The 17833-nt window shown below is 47.9% G+C and overlaps 1 protein-coding gene across 2 annotated transcripts in view; it reads left to right on the plus strand.

Moving 5' to 3' along the window:
* Positions 1 to 16637: 16637 nt before the first annotated feature.
* Positions 16638 to 17833, plus strand: part of PLEKHG3 (pleckstrin homology and RhoGEF domain containing G3) — a 42627-nt gene continuing 41431 nt past the window's right edge. For both annotated transcript variants that reach the window (XM_072838921.1, XM_072838927.1), the window contains exon 1: positions 16638 to 16794. The gene's annotated coding sequence lies outside the window, so the exon portion shown is untranslated. The remainder of the gene's footprint in view (positions 16795 to 17833) is intronic.

The raw sequence follows: 17833 nt of genomic DNA on the forward strand, positions 1-17833 counted from the left end.
CTTGCATGCTCACACATATGCATACATGCCCACACATACCAATCATACTCTCTTATACAACACACTCATACACACACACACATACACACACACACAGACTCATATAATCTCCCAGAACCTTACTGCTTAGGACTGCCTTGGCTAAGCAGAGCCTTCCTTGAGTTGGCTCCATAGAGGGCTTATAAATGGGCCCCCTGGGAGAATGAAAACAGCACCCATTGCTGGGAGAATGAAAACAGGCAGGAAGCAGCTGGGCCCTGAGATGGAAGCACAGGGGACTAGAAGCCTGCTGACTTTCCTATTAAATCCCAGGTCCACTATTTTATGTCCGTGGGAACTGAGATTCTTGCTTTATTTTTCCAAGTCTCAATTTTCTTATTTGGAAAATGGGGATTATGCTCTGCATTTCACAGAGTTGAGCTAAAACTAAAAGATGCATTTGGAAGATAATAGCCTGGCATAAAAGAGGCATTTGTTATTTTTTTATTCAAAACCTTAATTGCATTTACAATTAAAAATAAGTAATAGTGCCATGCTTTAAAATTCAAAAGGCAGGAAAAGGTATACAGTGAAGTTTCCCTTCCGCCCTGCCCCCAAGCCGCCTGGCTTCCTTTCCCCCAACCAGTGTTACCAGATTCTTATGTTTCTTTCCAGAAAGACTTTATATAATAAGTAACTATATATGCATATATTATTGTTCTTCCTTTTTTTTCCACAAATGGTTTATACTATACATACTGTTTCTGTGCCTTTTCATACTCAACATCTCTCCAGGAGAATGTTTCATGTCAGTATATAAAGGGCTTTCTCACTGTTTTATGGCTGCACTGAATTCCACCATACGGAGGTACCATCATTTATTTAACCACTTCCCGGGATGCCTGGGTGGCTCAGTGGTTGGGCATCTGCCTTTGGCTCAGGGCGTGATCCTAGGGTTACGGGATCAAGTCCCACATGGGTCTCCCTGCATGGAGCCTGCTTCTCCCTCTGCATGTGTCTCTGACTCTCTCTTTCTGTGTCTTTCATGAATAAATAAATAAAATCTTAAAAAAAAAAAACACTTCCCAATGGATGAGACATTTAGGTGGTTTCCAGTCTTTTGGTATTTCAAACAAGGCTGCGGCCAAAAATCTTGAACAGACATCATTTCCTACAGGTCTGAGGCTATCCATTCATACTGTAAATACCATTAAACGGACACCAAAAGCCATCTGTCCTGGCACTGGGTCACTCCTCCTCTTACATAGGCCACTTCCAGCTGCAAGCAGTCTGATCAGCAGCCCTACACCTGTGCCCCAAACCAACCCTCAACCAACTCCAAAGACCCTGGCTTTGGCTAAAGAGGCAATCCTTTCCTTTCAAGTTTTAGCATTTCTATTGGATTCAATCCAGAGGCAGTGAGCTAACACTGCCTGGATGTGGAACGAAGTGAAAAAGAAGTTATGGGTCTGCTGAGGAGAAGGGCATTTGCAAACCAAAGAGCATAGTGCTCATGCATTTGCCTGTAGCTTCAGTCCGTCAGCACGTAGCCACTGGACACGCACACAACCGGCCACTCGCCAGGTTGGCTGGGGATGACAAGACAAGTGGAGACAAGTCCCGGCAGGCCCTGCCCTCAGGGAGCTTGTGGTGGAGACAAATACAAAGCAAATAATTCACACACCAGCTGTGACAGAAAAACAGGGAGTGGAAAGAGCATTGCTCAGCTTAGGCCATCCCAGAATTCTGAGACAGGTAAGGGCACCCCTTGACTACTTTTCTAAAGCCCTTTCAAGTTTTCCCTGGAACCACCCCTGAGCCTCTGCCTTCTTTCCTGGTTATCTTTCTATCCATCCCTTCCTTTCCCTCTCTGGCTCTGGGCAGGTGGAGGCCTGTGGACTGGGTTGAGAGGTCGATGCGGCCATCCAGATATACAGCTGGAGCCACTCTAGGGCCTCAGGCTTTTCCACTGCCACCTGACATCAGCCTCCTAGGCAGGGGAGAGTGGCCTTGGGTCACTGGTGAGAGTGGGGGCTATAAATTGAGGAAAGCTGTTACTCTCTCCTGTTTCCAGGAGGGCTGGCTCAGGCCACAGCAACTACTTGGGGCTGTCCTTATCAGAGCCCAAGCAGGCTCGCCTTTCCTGACACACAGGAAAGCGGCTATCTGATGAAACTGGATTGCACTGAAGTGCCAGCCACTTAATGTGGTAACCCTCCCAGAAATATTTGCATATTAAATGACACCACAGGTGAGGCCTTTGCTTAATGCAAAGGAGTGAATTGCTAATAATACAGGCCATAAAGGCTGGCTGGTGGGAAAACTTTATTTGGATGGGGACCTTCCCATATTGGCAACAGTTTACTTCGTTTAGGATGGTATACTCTATAATCTCTGCCCTGCTTTTATTGTGAGGAATCTGTAAAAATGAAAGATTTGCTTCTGAACCCTCATCTATACTGAACATCTTCCTAACCAACTGTTCTCCACGCCTTTTCAAAAGCCATCTCCAAGGGTGCCTTAGGCGGCTCAGTGGGTTGAGCATCTGTCTTCAGCTCAGGCCATGATCCTGGGATCCTGGGATCAAGACCTGCATCTGCATCAGGCTCCCTGCTCGGTGGGGAGCCTGCTTCGCCCTTTCCCTCTTCCTGCCACTCTACTTACTTGTGCTTGGTCTCTCTCTGTCAAATAAATGAGTAAAATATATTTTTTAAAGATTTTATTTATTTATTAATGACAGACACACACACACACACACAGAGGCAGAGACACAGGCAGAGGGAGAAGCAGGCTCCATGCAGGGAACCTGATGCAGGACTCAATCCTGGGACTGGATCCTGGACTCTGGGATCACACCCTAAGCCAAAGGCAGATGCTCAATCCCTGAGCCACCCAGGTGTCCCATGAATAAAATCTTAAAAAAAAAAAAAAAAGAGAAAAGAAAAGAAAAAGGTCATCTCCATTGTTGACAGCAGACCCATGGAATGGGAAGTGTAGCCTTGCCACAATGAGAGAACTACACCCACAAGGTCATAATTATGTAAGCATGGTGGGTTAGTTTTCAACTTCTAGTATCAATCTACTGTGAAAGAGAAAGATGGACTTCAGTGCTATCAACCATAACAATATAAATGTAGAAATACAGCTGGCGGAAGTTGGGGGTGAAGGGGACAACTCTGGAAAGACAGGAAATGAACTCATTTAACTGAGCAAGGAGAGTATGGAACATGGACCCAATCAGAAATCCAGTGAGCTTTAAGTGCATTGTTTACAATTACAAAGATAACTGATAGAATAACTGACAATGACTAAACACCAGAGGACTGGAGATGAAGGTGGGGTTTGGGTTGGGAGGTAAATCCTCATGTTTCTAAGGCGGGAGTCACAGATAGCTGAAGTTGATAGATAAAAGTTTTGCAGCAAACTACTTAGTGTTAGGTTGATGACCATCTAAAAGCAGAAAAGTCTAAAACTGGCTGTCTCTGGAAAGGAGGACCAGAGTGGGGCAGGGAGCTCTTGCTTTTTTCTATAATCCCTGTTAGATCACATTTCGATTATGCGCAGGTTTTACTTTCACAAAACTTACGAGAAAAATCTTCTCAATTTTCCATATTTTCCATGATGGACATGTAGGACAATGATAATGTATAATAATACATGAAAAGCTTAACTTATTAGTAATTTATTTCAAAAATCTTAATTGTGTGAAAAACACATGACCAAAATTTATCATCTTAACCACTGTGATGTGTACAATTCATCAGTGTTAACCATATTGACACTGTTGTGGAACAAATCTCTAGAACTTTTCATCTTGTAGAATTAACTCTGTACCCTTTGAACAACTCCCCATTTCTCCTGCCCCACAGCCCCTGGCAACCACCATGCTACTTTCTGTTTCTACAAATTTGACTTTAGATACCTAGTGTAAGTGGAATCATGCAATATTTGTCTCATTTCACTTAGCATTAATGTCCTCAAGGTCCATCCATGTTGTAAGCATGTAACATGATTTCCTTCTTTTTTAAGGTCGAATAGTATTCCATTGTGTAGAAAGACCATGTTTTCTTTATCCATTTTTCTATGTGGATGAACATTTGAGTTACTTCAACCTCTTGGATATTGCAGATAATGTTGCAATGAGCATGCATGCAACCTTATTTTTTTAAAAAGGACCCCCCAAATAGATGTGGGAACTATGGTCAGAGAAAGCCCAGAATTTGTTTAAGTCCCTCCTGGGCCAGAACAAGCCTAGGGACTGCCTGCCTTCACCCTCCTGACAGCTGGGAAGTTGGTCAAGGCCTGACCTCTTGGGATGGTCTACAAGTTGGAGGAAGTGTGAGATAAAGTCGTGGAATAGCATGGAAAGTGCACAGAATGGATCCAACTTGACATAAGCCTGGCACATAGTCTACTTTGTCATCCATCTGCCTCTGCTGGTGCTCTTGCAGCCCTGCTCAAATCTATCCAATGCCTTGGCCTGGCTTCTAGTAGTGTGTGCAGCTGCAATCTGAGTTCAATGGGAAGACAAGTCTCCACTTGATTAACTGGCTGCCTTTCCTACAAGTTCACTTTTTTCCTTTGGTCTTGGGCCTGTGCCTTGGTGTTAATTTGCAGGGCTAGTTTAGGTCTCTCCTGGGCTGTCAGGACCCCTTTCCCTAGTCCCTGACCATCTTGATAGCACAAATCCCTTTCTAGGCTGGAGGCTGTGGGTGGGGCCGGCTGTTCTCTCTGCTGGCTAGCTTGGATGGTTTCCCACTGTGCTAGGTGACAGATTGTTCTTGGACAGGAAATTATTTAAGTTCAGCTTTTCCTCTGATGATCTGGGAGGCTTTCAGTCAACACATGTGCAACTGAGATCCCTTAGGGATCTGGCCATTAATGGGGTCCTTAGGCATAGCGTGAGATACTTTCCACAGTGAGGGAAGAGGAGTGGGATATGGGGTCTCCCATACTGTGGAGGGAGGGTGTTCCCTCTGGGGGTAGTGTGGAAGTGATTTCCTTCCTCACTGGACTGGCTTTGGAGCCACCTGGTAGCCTCAGATGACCTTTTGTGAGGTTCTTTTCAGAGGCAGTGGCTCTCGGAGGGAGAGGCTGGGGGATAGTTGCCAGAGTTCAGGCAACTGATGTCTGTGTCTAGGAAGGAGGTTGACACCAGGGTCTTCTTCATTTCCCAGTTCTGTACCATCTGCCTTTCCTGACGTAGATCGTTGATTGGGATGTTCCATTCCAATTTATCCTGCCTTTTTCCCTTCCAAGCCCTGGAGGGTCACGGAGGAAGGATGTTCTCTAAGACTTAGCATCTAATACATAACCACTAGCCACATGTGGCCATTGAAATGTAAATTCATTTCAATTAAATAAAATTGAAAATTCAGTTTCTCAGTTGCACTAGCTAGACTGTAAGTGCTCAGTAGCCATATGTGGCTCCCATAATGGACACTGAAGATAGAGAACATTTGCATCAACACTGAAAGGTCTTTTGGACAGACTGCCCTAAGCCTCCTCTCTTTTCCTCCCCACAATTCTGATCTGGAGTGACTGATAGCTGTTGTTGCCTTACACTGGGGCCCCCAGAGCATGCTGCCTACTGAGAATTCAAAAGCAGAGAATGAGCAGGGTGGAAATGTCTTTAGTCTCCACTCAATAGTGAGTCCAGGGCAGCCTTAGGCTCTGAAATCTTGCTCTTCCTGAGTATGACACCTACTGGGTCCTTGCTCTTCCTAGTATGACACCTACAGTCCTGAAACTACCACCCAAGCCCTTTAAGTGATGTCTGGCCTGCAGCAAGGATTCTGTTCTGCTCACCACCAAATCCATTTCACGAATTTTCCATGGTGTAAAAGTAGGCCAGCCTAACCGGGTCTTCTGAGCTAGATCCCACTCCTAAGACACCTACATCCCTTTGGATGTGTACCCGGTTACTAACTCTGTTGCGGGTATCCTGTGATAGGTAGCTGTTGTCCCTACACAAGCCCTCTTAGCAATTAACCATTTGTTTCCCTAAGAAATGAATCTGGCTATTAGGACTGGGAATAATTGAGAAATGTGTCTATCTGGGAAGTCCATAAAAGGGAATGGGGTTTTCCAGAATAATGCAACACAGTCTTGCCTTCTTCCCCAGGCCATCCCTGTGTTATTTTTTTAGTTTTTTGGGTCCACCCCACAGCACAGGTGTTCCCCACAGGACAGTTAACTTTGGGATTCTTGTCAGTGAACCTCTTTTATCTCCATTGTCAGGGATGCTGACAAGGGACTTATGAAGAGGAAGCAGGAGGGAAACTTCTACTCTTTCCACTGGTGTTGAGAAGTTCAGAGAATATGAATCTTAGGTGACTGGCAGTCATTTTCCCTGCTTCATTGTGAGAGCCAACATTTAAGGTGGTTCTTAGTACAGTATAAAATGGGAAAGAAAACAGAGCCCTGAGATATTAGAGCTCCTAGAGGCAGCTGTGCCTTAACACTCTTGTCAACTAATGGACCTCCATACCTGGATTTTCCCATCTAAGAGACAAAGCCCTTTCTGCTTAAGTTAGTTTTATGTTGAGTGTCTGTCACTTGCAACCCAAAGAACTCTAACTAATAGAGTCATTAGATCTGAATATTTGGAAAGAGGAAACCTCTGTTTGATGATCATGTTCAGGTCTTTGCCAAGACACTTGAAAAGAATGACTAGATTAGAACACCAGTGAACCAGAGATAGCTCACACATATATTAGCATCACACACAGACCAATCTTTTTTTTTTTTTTTAAGATTTTATTTATTTATTCATGAGATACACAGAGAGAGGGAGAGAGAGGCAGAGACACAGGCAGAGGGAGAAGCAGGCTCCATGCAGGGAGCCTGACGCAGGACTCTATCCCTGGACTCTAGGACCACCTGCCGGGCCAAAGGCAGATGCTAAACCGCTGAGCCACCCAGGGATCCCCCAAGAAGTCTTTCTTGACCACTCTAGCCTGTAGCCTACAGTAAGCTCTCTGCTCTCTGGCTTTTTGTACCAATTGGAATGATCAAAAATTGCAAACTGTCTTATACCATGTCTGCTTTCACTGTCTAGAATGGCATTTAGAGATTTTACTGTTATATGTTTACAGTTTGTCACCCTCTTCTACCTGGTTGAGGTCAGAGATGGGGTCCGATGCTTTTGTGTGCTTGACAGGAGCCAGTATAATGGCTGGCACATGCTAGAACTGCAATGAATGTCTGTGGGTTAGAAATTTGTGGAAACTAGTGTGAGAGCTATAGGAGTCAGGTCTGTGTCCTGTTATCCTCAGTGGGGAAATAAGTACTCCACTTAAATGCCCAGGGGGTGGGGGTTTGTGTGTTGCATTCCCCTAGTGAGCTATGTGGTTTACCAAAAAATTCTTTTTCACTTCAGGGGGGTGAGGATGGAGGGAGAGGAGGAGCACAAGAAGGAAATGGAGAGGAAGTGAGAATGTAGATCTTTGCTTGATGGCTGAGACCTCCCAGCGATGGGTCCCTAAGTCACATGGGCTAGTGGAGACTAGAAGTGACTCTGTGCCTCAGACTTCCCTCAATTTCTCTGTCATGAGAGGGGAGAGCAGACAAGGAGGGTGGGCGTAGGTGGGGACAGGCACAGAGAATCAACTCCTCTCTGGAAGTGCCTTCAGAACTGGCTCAGGTGGGGTGCCTGGGTGGCTCTGTTGGTTAAGTGTCTGCCTTCGGCTCAGGTCATGATTCCAGGGTCCTGGGAGCCTGCCTCTTCTTATCCTTCCCCTCCCCTCTGCTTGTGCTCTCTCTCTCTCACTCTCTCTCTCTCTCTCAAATAAAATCTTAAAAAAAAAAAAAAAAAAGAACTGGGTCAGGGGCTACATGGGAGAAACTAGCATCCTCACTCCAGTCAGTCTTCATTTTGGATCCATTGTAATGCAGCAAGAGATTATATTTTCCACTTGACTTGGGTTTGAATTTGGCTATTTGCCACACATCATACCCCAACACTTGAGGCCCAGGATTTGTCAATATTAAAGCCATTATAATGATTTGAAGGATACTCACCCACACTGGGAAGGGCAATCCACTTTACTCAGTCGAGTCATTCAAATCCTAGCCTCTTCCAGAAACTCTTGTAGTCACACCCAGAAATAACGTTTAACCAGATGTCTGGGCATCATATGATCCAGTCAAATTGACATAAAGCATTAACTATCACAAACCCTAATATTTATTAAGCATGTACTATAACCCAGGCATGGTTTTACTAAGTACTTTACTGATATTTCTTAGATGTATGAAAACTACATAAAGAAAAAAAATACTTATTCCAGGTGACTTCTAGTCTCTTCCAGTTGTAAGATTCTTTGACTTGATATGGGATTAGAGAAGCTAGGGTGTTGAGGTGGTGCTTGGGAACCTGATACTTAGAAGCAGAAGTACAAAGAGAGTTATAAGCTACCTCTTTCTGTGGACTAGGAACTGTGTGTTCCTTACAAACATTTTCTCACTTATTCCTGAAGAACACCCTGTGTGATAGGTATCACTCCTCATCCTATTTTCAGATGAGGAAACTGAGGTACTGTGAGATTCATGGCTTGACTTAACAGCAAGTGTTCAGTTCTGTTGATTCCAAAGCTTGTGCTCTTAAGTTGCAGAGGGACTGCAAAGCCCTCCACATCTGATCTGGATGCCTGAGAAGTTGCCTTTGCATCAGGTCACGGGATGGAGGTGAGCTAGGGGAGGGAGGGGTAGAAGGAGTGTTGTCATAGGAACAGCAAGTTCCACCATGAGGACGGGTAGCAGGCAGGGCAGGCTGGGGATGAGGAAGGTTCTAGAGGCAGTTCTGCAGGAGTCTCTGAGCCCAGCAGGAAGCCGACTCCCTACGCCCTTCAGCAGCACTTGGTAAGCCTCAGCTTTGCTCCCTGTCTCTCCCTGGGCAGGCAGAACAGGATGTTCTTGGAATTCTCGCAACCAGACTATTCCTAGGGAACCGGCGGCAGAGCCATGGTTAGGGCTACAGACTGTGCTTGCCAGGCCAATGTCCTGCTTTACCTTTTATGGCCGGCTAGCTTGAGATGTCACAAGTCTTTAGAGATTTTTGCTTTTTTCTCCTTCTCCTCTTCTTTATGACCCTGAACACATTCCTCCTTTTCTCCCCATCACTTGATTTACCAGCCCCTTCAACAAGTCTGTAACTCACTTGTGAGCCTGGTAGGCTTTCCAGTCAGTCATGAGGCAATTCACAGCAGTTTGAGCAGAACACGGACGGGACATTTCTTGGGTTTAATTTATTTAAGTTGCTTCCATCTGCTGGAGTCTAGTGGCTCCTTGGGAACAGGGTGAGGTTTCTTGGTGGCAGGTTGCCAGTTAAGAGCACAAATTCGGACTGCAGAGGGGCCTGGGAACATGTCCTGGGTCTGTTGTGAAGTGCACATAACCTGGGGCATGTGATTTGACCTCTCTAAGCCATGATGTTCTCACCTGTAAAATGGGAGAGAACTATTACTTGCCTTAAAGGACTGTTTGGAGGATGGAATGAGAACACTCGTGGAATACTTAGCACTGCTCCTGGCACAGTGCTATCCCCATAATCTTCCCAGCAGGTTGAGGACAACCACAGGCCTGAGATAAGGATTGGATTATGGAGCCAGACCTATCTCCCTAGTCAAGCTTGGAGGGGAAGAGAAAAGAGAGCTTGTACCTGAATGATCCAGTTTGAGATTCCTTAAGATGATGGAATCCAAGATTTTCAATCCTCTAAGGCAATCTTCTAAGACTGAGAAGTAGGCAGTCATGTAGCAGGAGAGTGAAGAAAAGAGTGGGCCAGGGTGACTGCCACAAAGCACCACCCGTGAAGGGAGGCGAGGTTTCCGTGGGAGTGCCTGGCAGCCAAGGATAGGATAGAAGGGCTCCGTGAGCCTGCTCACTGTTCGGGTGGAGGAAAAGTTATTCCTTGTCCACCTGGGTCAGTTCCTCATTTCTCCTGGAGGAGATGCTGGTGACTTAGGAAAATGGATTGGGTCCCAAGTGCCCTAATCTAGTTCTAACCAACTCATGTTTCCTTTGGGAAACAGAAACCAAAGAAAGAGTAGGCTAATCTGGGCCCCATTGGTTTCTTGGAACAACTGCTCTGTACTCTTTGAGCAAGATATTCTTGGGGAAGCCAGGGCTGAGTCTACCTATTATAGACCTTGGTCTAGGAGAAAAACATCAACAACCAAAATTACAGCTGGGAAGAACTGCCTCCATCTGCAAGTAACTGGGCAATTACCTCCTAATTAAGCTCTTATTCGTTTGTTTTCTGAGCGTTTCAGTATAGTACTCAGTAGGTGCACCCCACCCCGCTTGTCACCAAGGTGTTGAAGATTAAGCATTTCACATGAATCGAGGTGGAACTCTTTCATCCGATTTGTTCCAACATGATGAGGTCTTAAAGCTGTACCCTTTCATCTTTGGAGCACTGGGTTTGCAGGGTTTCTATTTTGAGTCCTGTGCCTCAGGGGAGGAAGAGGAAGCACCAGGAGAGGAAAAGACAAAAGACAGAACTCAGACCACCGTTTTCTCAAGTGTGGTCTAATGGGTCTCTCTTGCATCTGAATCATTTACTATTAAAATGCAGATTCTTGGGGATCAGCTTCAGGCCTGAGTTAGAAACTTCCCAGGTGCTTCTTAGGAATACTGAGGTCTGAAAATCTCAGAGGCAGAAACTCTTGGAGCACCTGGGTGGCTCAGTGGTTGAATGTCTGCCTTTGGCTCAGGTCCTGATCCCATATCAGGCTCCCTGTGGGGAGCCTGCTTCTCCCTTTGCCTATGTCTCTGCTGCTCTGTCTCTCATAAAGAAATAAATAAAACCTTTAAAAAAAGCAGAAAGTCGGGATCCCTGGGTGGCGCAGCGGTTTGGCGCCTGCCTTTGGCCCAGGGCGTGATCCTGGAGACCTGGGATCGAATCCCACGTCAGGCTCTCCGTGCATGGAGCCTGTTTCTCCCTCTGCCTGTGTCTCTGCCTCTCTCTCTCTGTGTGTGACTATCATAAATAAATAAATAACAACAAAAAAGCAGAAAGTCTTATGGAATATTAACAACATAGATAAAGGAAGTGTACAGACAACTCACCACACCATTCCAGCCAATAGTTTCTGAACCCACCCCAGAAAATCTTTCACTTTAGCATTAAGCTGGGGAAAGCCTGGCTGTTCCATGTTTGTACTTCATCTATCTACAGGCGGTGCTGCAAATAGAAAAACGTCTGGCCGAAAAGCCAGAAGTCCAAGAAGGGTCAGTGCATTAACCAATCCCTAGACCACGAAAGGCTGATGTCCGTCTGGTCTCAGGTGTTGTAAATGCTGACTTACAGCCCCTTTATCTGCCGATAACGAAGGTGAACGTAAGTGGATCTCCAGACATGGTTCACACGCGGCTCCCAGGTTCTTGAAAAACCACAAGTGATTGGCAAATGTTTCTATTGCAGACACAAAGTCAAACAAACAGCTCATTTCCTTCAAGAGCTCCTCACAGCAGGGGCTGGGAGTCAGAAGGTAGTAAGGAGCGAGGGGAGGCTTCCTCTCCCTTCCCCCACACCTTCTTCCCCTTTTTGGTGTCAGATTTTTTCTGACACTGGAGTTTAGACTGGCGGAAAGAAGCAATTGATAAAGAACTTCAGGAAGGGGATTTCTATTCTCCCCAGGCCTTTGCCCTCTCATCAGGGTTACAGACCTTTCATTTTATTCATTTCAGGAAGCTTGGGGCCACAAGGCTCTGAATCACAGTCTTGTAAGGCGCAGAACTTCATTCAGTGTGCTCTGGGGAAATGCAGAGCGGGGGGCCTGCCCACCAAAGATTTTTTTTTAAATTTATTCATGAGAGACACATGCAGAGAGAGGCAGAGACACAGGCAGAGGGAGAAGCAGGCTCCATGCAGGGAGCCCGACATGGGACTCGATCTAAGGACCCCAGGATCACTCCCTGAGCCGAAGACAGGTGCTCAACTGCTGAGCCACCCAGGAGTCCCCCTACCAAAGATTCTGATGGGATTCTGATAGATTCTGATTACAGGCAGCCTGGTAACTCTGGAACAGGTGGTAGTAGTTCACACTTAAAAAAAAACAGCTTTATTGATTATATTGCACATGCCACACAGTTCACCCACTTAAAATATACAATTCAGTGTTTGTTTTCTGTATAATCACTATTTTTGTTGCAGGGTTCTTTTCTCATGGAGTTGAAGAATGAATCTAGAGGACACAAAAGAGTGAAGTGAAAGTTTATTAAGTGAAGGTGAGAAGAGGAAGGAAAGAAAAAAACTCGAGAGGGGGTCCCGAATGGGTTACCACTGAGGGCTTTTATGGCTGTCTTTTATAGAAAACTGACCAGGGAACATTAATCTCCTTGACGTCACCACTGATAGCACCATGATTACTTCTCCTTTGAACATCTCCTCTCTTGTTTAAGACAAAGAGGTGGTCTGGTTATGTTCCCTTATCTCTGGTTTTGTTACGCCTCAGCATTTCTGGGATTTTTGGCCAGCCTGATCATGTAGCCCCCTACCTATCTCTCCCTCCCTAGCCCTGCCTGTTCCTTACTGGTCTTTAGTGTTTACAGCACTCTAAAAGAAACCTGAACCCCCTTTAGGAGTCACTCCCCATCTCCTCTCCACCCCTAGTCCAGCACTCAGGCAACCAGGAATCTATTTCCTGTCAGTATAGATTTGCTTATTCTGGATAGTTCATATAAATGGAATTATACATATATGGTCCTTTGTGGCTGGCTTCTTAGTGTAATGATTTCAAAGTTCATCTATGCTGTAGCATCAACCAGTATCTCCTTTTTTATGACAAATATTCCATTGTAGAGATATACATTCATCATTAACTGATGGACATTTGGATTGTGCCTACCTCCTGGCTATTATGAATAATGATGCTATGAAATTCTCTTGGGTGTATATATATATATATATATATATACATATACACACATACATACACACCTGGGAGTGGAGCTGCTGAGTCATACATTCACTTGGTTTAACCTTTTATGTATGAGAGTTCTAATTTCTCCACATCCTTGTTAACACTAATTATGTTTTTGATTTTAGCTGTCCTAACGGGTATACAGTTATATGAAATTTCATTAAATTTAGCATACAGTTAATGAAATTTCATTTTTAAAAAACCTTATTTTTGAGAAAAAGGGGTGGGGAGGGGCAGAGGGAGAGAGAGGAGAGAGAAAACCTTATATAGTCAGTGAGGAGCCTGACGTGGGGCTCAATTCCACAATCTTGAGGTCTTGAATTGAGCCGAAATCAAGAGTCCTAGAGCTTAACCGACTGAGCCTCGTAAGCATCCCAAATTTAAAAAAAATTTTTTTTGATTTTTTAAAAAGATTTTATGTATTTATTCATGAGAGACACAGAGAAAGAGAGAGAGAAAGGCAGAGACACATGCAGGGAGCCTGACGTGGGACTCGATTCCGGGTCTCCAGGATCCTGCCCTGGGCTGAAGGCGGCGCTAAACCGCTGAGGCCACCCCCCCTTCCCCCCGGGGCTGCCCTTAATTATTTTTTAAGTAGGTTCCACACTCAGGGTGGGGCTAGAAAGCATGACCCCAGAGATCAAGAGTTGTGTGCTCCGCCTACTGAGCCATCCAGGTGCCCCTCTTTTTTTTTTTTTTTTGATTTGCCTTTCCAGGGTGGCTAATGTTGAGCATCTTTTCACATACTTATTGGCCATCTGCCTATCTTCTTTGAAGAAATGTCTTTTTACATTTTTTGCCCATTTTTAAATTGGGTTATTACCTTTTTTATTGAGTTTTAGGGATACTTTACATATTCTACGTAAGATCTCTTTGCAGCAATTTTCTCTCATTTTTGGGGTTGTCTTTTTTACTTGATGCTCTTGAGGCATAAGTTTTAGGTCTTGATGATGTTTAGTTTGTTTTTTCTCTTGTTGCCTGTGGTGCACACTTTGAGAAACATTACTCAAATGCAACTCGAAATGCTTGGTTGGGCTTTTTAGGTCACTTTGGAGGAGAATTTCCTCCTCCATCCCAGCTAGCCTGGGGTTCCTTCTAAGCACAGAGCTTCAGAGGACCTTCACAGTCTTTACACCCCTCCCTCTCCTGAGGTCTACCACAATAGAGCAGCTGAAATGAGTTTGGAAATGTCCTTTATTGTGAAAACTCAATGGTCTTTGTCTCTGGGATTTGAAACTTTGATGCAGATGTTGGCAGCTGCGAGGAAGGAGGAGGGGAAGGGCGGGGAGAAGAAACCCTTCCACTGATTTCCATAGTGAGTCATTTAAATTCTCCGTGCTGTCTTGGTTTTCTCACCCATAAAATGGGGGAGAACACCTCCATCTGCCCATCTCAGTGGGGGTACTGCGAAGATGAATTAATCTGTATTTTTAAAAACACGTTGAGATCTTGGATTAAAGGCATTTCTGGAGCACAAGGTATTATTATAATAATAAATGATTTAATAGGAGGGAGAGTGCAGCCACTAAAGCAAGAATCGGAAGGGGCAGGAAGGAGACAGGCTCTGATCACTGGAGTCTGAGCCCAGACACAGCTTTTTATCCATAGAAGTGAGCTATGATTTCTCACAAACTGGGTTATTTAATCTGAATTAAACATTGCTTTACAGAGTGCTTCCTACAGGACTTCTGCCATAAGGAAAGATTACAATCTTTTTAGGAAATAAGTTATGTACATGAAAACAATTAGAAGCAAAGCAAGGCATTATGATGAAGTGCTGAATTGAATATAACAGGTGTCAAAAAAGCAGAATAGTTGGTGGTGAAGATCCGCTTTGCCCAGGTCTGTCACACACTTGCTGCATGACCTTACCTCTGTTGCTTCTGAGTGGAACTGTTTAAAAGGCTTAGAGTGGTTAGGACATAGTAAGCACTCAAATGTTAGACCTATCTGGGATCTTGTCAGTCACTGCTTTTGCTGGTTATGTAATCTTGGTCAAATTGCTAGATACCCTCTGATCCTCAGTTATCGGATCTGCAAAATGGGGATAAGGCTACTGACTAGCTCACAGGGTAACTGTGAGGATGGAGGGCGACAATGTAAAGAGTAGCACTGGGCCCTACAAACGGGTAAGCATCCACTAATGAGTTATTATTACTGTCACTGACACTGCTCCCTGCCACAGGAGTGAGAGGTGCACTCAGTAAAGCCTCGGTTAAGTCAAGGGCCTTCTTTGGAACCTGGCATTTGAGGCGGACTGAACGGGATTGACAAGATTGATCAGAGAAGGTGATCAGAGAAGAAAGCAGGATCAAAGAAAGGCAGAAGCACGAGGGAGGACTGCACCCCTGGAAGGCAGGAAGGGACTTGGGGCTTCTCACTTTTCTCTCCAGCCGGGCCCGGCCGGCAGTATCTGGTGGAGGAGCCTCGGCGGCTGTTTACCCCCAAACTCGCTCGGCAATCTCGGCTTTCACCTCCCCAGGAGCAGAGCCTCTGGCAAGGCGGGAGCCGACCCTCCTCTCTGAGGAATGTGGGTCCGCGTCCCGGGCCGCTCAGGCCCAGCGCTTCCCTCGCCCCGCAGTCAGGAGCCGGGAGCCCCGCTGTTTTCACCCCACCCTCTGCCGGGATCCAGTTTCAAAGTCACCTGAAAGCCATTTCCTTCCGCGCCCGTCCTTCTCCTCCCCTCCCCTCCCTGTAAATCACCTGCAGTTTGCATTTGCCCGGAGCAGGTTTTTTTTTTTTTTTTTTTTTTTAAAGCTTGTTTTCTTCTTAAGAACTCTACTCTAATGCCTTTGACTATACACACTTGTCTACCCAGAACCCAGTGATTCGATATCAGGGCTCCATTCCTCCTCCCTGGAAACTGGTGACAATGCCTAACCAGCGGGATCTCTCCCGGGGCCTCGCCCTGGGCTTCTCCCCTGCCTCGTGCTGGGACAGCATCTTCTTTCCATCTTTATTGACGAATACTTCTGCGTTTTAAAATTTATGATCTGGCTCGAAACCAGCCTGGCCTCAGTGAGTGCCCCTGACCCCCTTCCAGATGTGGACCTTTCCTTGCTCATGGGATTACATACAGACGGGAAAACCGGAGGCAGGTTCTCCGTCTTTGTTTTTGCAGAAACGTGGTTCTCTCTGGCACGGGTTTCCGCATCCCGTTTCATCCACCCAGCAGCAGCCTTCGGGTGGCCTCCTGCCGAGGTGCCCTTTCCTCCATCCCGGAGGCTTGGATTTAGGTTTGTCAAGGGTCACAGGGACGGAGTTGCGGTGAGGGCTTCAAGACGTGCCTTTCCGATTCAGAAAGGCCGAGGTGACCTGCCCTGCTGGGCTCGAGACCCCCAGGGCGGACCCCGGCTAACGTCTTCCTAGAGAGCCCCCGTTGCTATCCGCACGGCGGGGGCCGTAGGGCTGACACCGGGTGACCCCGCGGCGCGCGGCTCTGGGCCGGGGCGGGGCGCGCGCCCCACCTGCGGGCGTTAATCATTAACGCGCGCGATCCCCTTCAGTCCGGCTCCGGCCCCGAGGCTCCCCGGATCCCCGCGGAGCCGCCGATCGCAGGATCCCCGCGGCCGGCGCGAGTCTCCACCCACTGGAAAAATTCCTGGCCCGCCCCTCCCTCTCCCCTCCCTCCGGCGGCGGCTCCGGCTGGGTCCGCCCGGCCCCGACTTCCTGCCGGGCGCTGGGAAGGCGCGCGCGGGCCGGGGTCCCCGGGGGGCCGCGCGGGCAGCTGGCCGCGTCCCCAACGCCGGGGGCCGGGCCGTGGGCGGGAGCGGCCGCAGCCTCCGTCCCCGCCGAGAGCGACTTTCAAACTCGCGCCTGCGTCGCGGCCGCACCTGGGCAGCCCCGCGCGCCGAGCGTGCGGGACCCGGCGGGCGGCGACCGCGCGGTGAGTGGCCCTCGGCCCCCTCCCCTCGGCCCGTGGCAGCGCCCGGAGCCCCCCAGGCCCCCACGCCCCGGGGCCCTCGCCCCAGCCCCCCGAGGAGGGCCCGGGCTGCGTCGGCGCCTTCCAGGGCGCCCCCCCAGGGCTCCCCCCATGGCTCCCCGGACCCCGCGGCGGGGGTGTCGGAGCGCGCGGGGCTCGTGCGCGGAGACGCGGTCTGTCCGCAGCCCCCACCCCGGAAACCAGAGGAGCGCGCGCCAGGTGGCTCCGGGAGGCCCGCGCGCTGCGCCCGCCCCCCCCCCCCCGCGGTAGCCCGAGGGCTGCCCCTGCCTGGGAGTGCGGGACTCGGGCCGGGCGGACCCTTGCGGGGAAGCACCCGGCTCTGATCCAGGGAGCCCGAGGGGCGCCAGCAGCTGGGCCCGGGGGCTGCCACATGGTGCTGGTTCTTGGGAGGGATTGGCGTGGGTCCCGGAGCGTCCCATGGAGCTGGGATGTTGGGAGCCGAAGGCATGGAGGCCACTGCCTTGCCTCTGTCTGCCTCGACCTCGCCCACTCCTGAAATCTGTTTGGTTATTTTCCTCCCCATCCTCAGCCCTTTGGTTTGGAAAGACTGGGGTAAGACGTGCAAATTTGAAATTTCAAGACATTTTTAGGTAGCTACTGTGACTCTTTGGAGCTGGTTTTGAAAACAAAGAAGGGAGTGGGCAATGTAATGGTCGGAGGCTGGAGAGGTGTGGCCTTGGGGGGGGGGCGGTGTTAGTGGCCGCGGTCGCAGTTTGATCCTTGACGCCACTTTCTAAACTGTCTGCACATGAGGGAGGCAGCTTCTGCGCCGGGGCCCCTAGGGAGGCGACTCTCACTGCATTATCCTACATGGAACCCCAGACCGGGGGTTCCCAGAGTCTTCCCAGCCCTGCCTCTGCATGTAGCCCAATCACATCGACCTTACTTAAGAAGTAATAAGTGGGGAGAGTAATGACAGCCCAGGACCGGCTTCCCTTCTGAGCACATTGCCTACTTCCTTTTAGGAAAGTGTCTTTCCAGC

This window comes from Canis lupus, chromosome 9 (genome assembly GCF_048164855.1).
Source record: "Canis lupus baileyi chromosome 9, mCanLup2.hap1, whole genome shotgun sequence".
In the NCBI taxonomy this organism is placed as follows: Eukaryota; Metazoa; Chordata; class Mammalia; order Carnivora; family Canidae; genus Canis; species Canis lupus.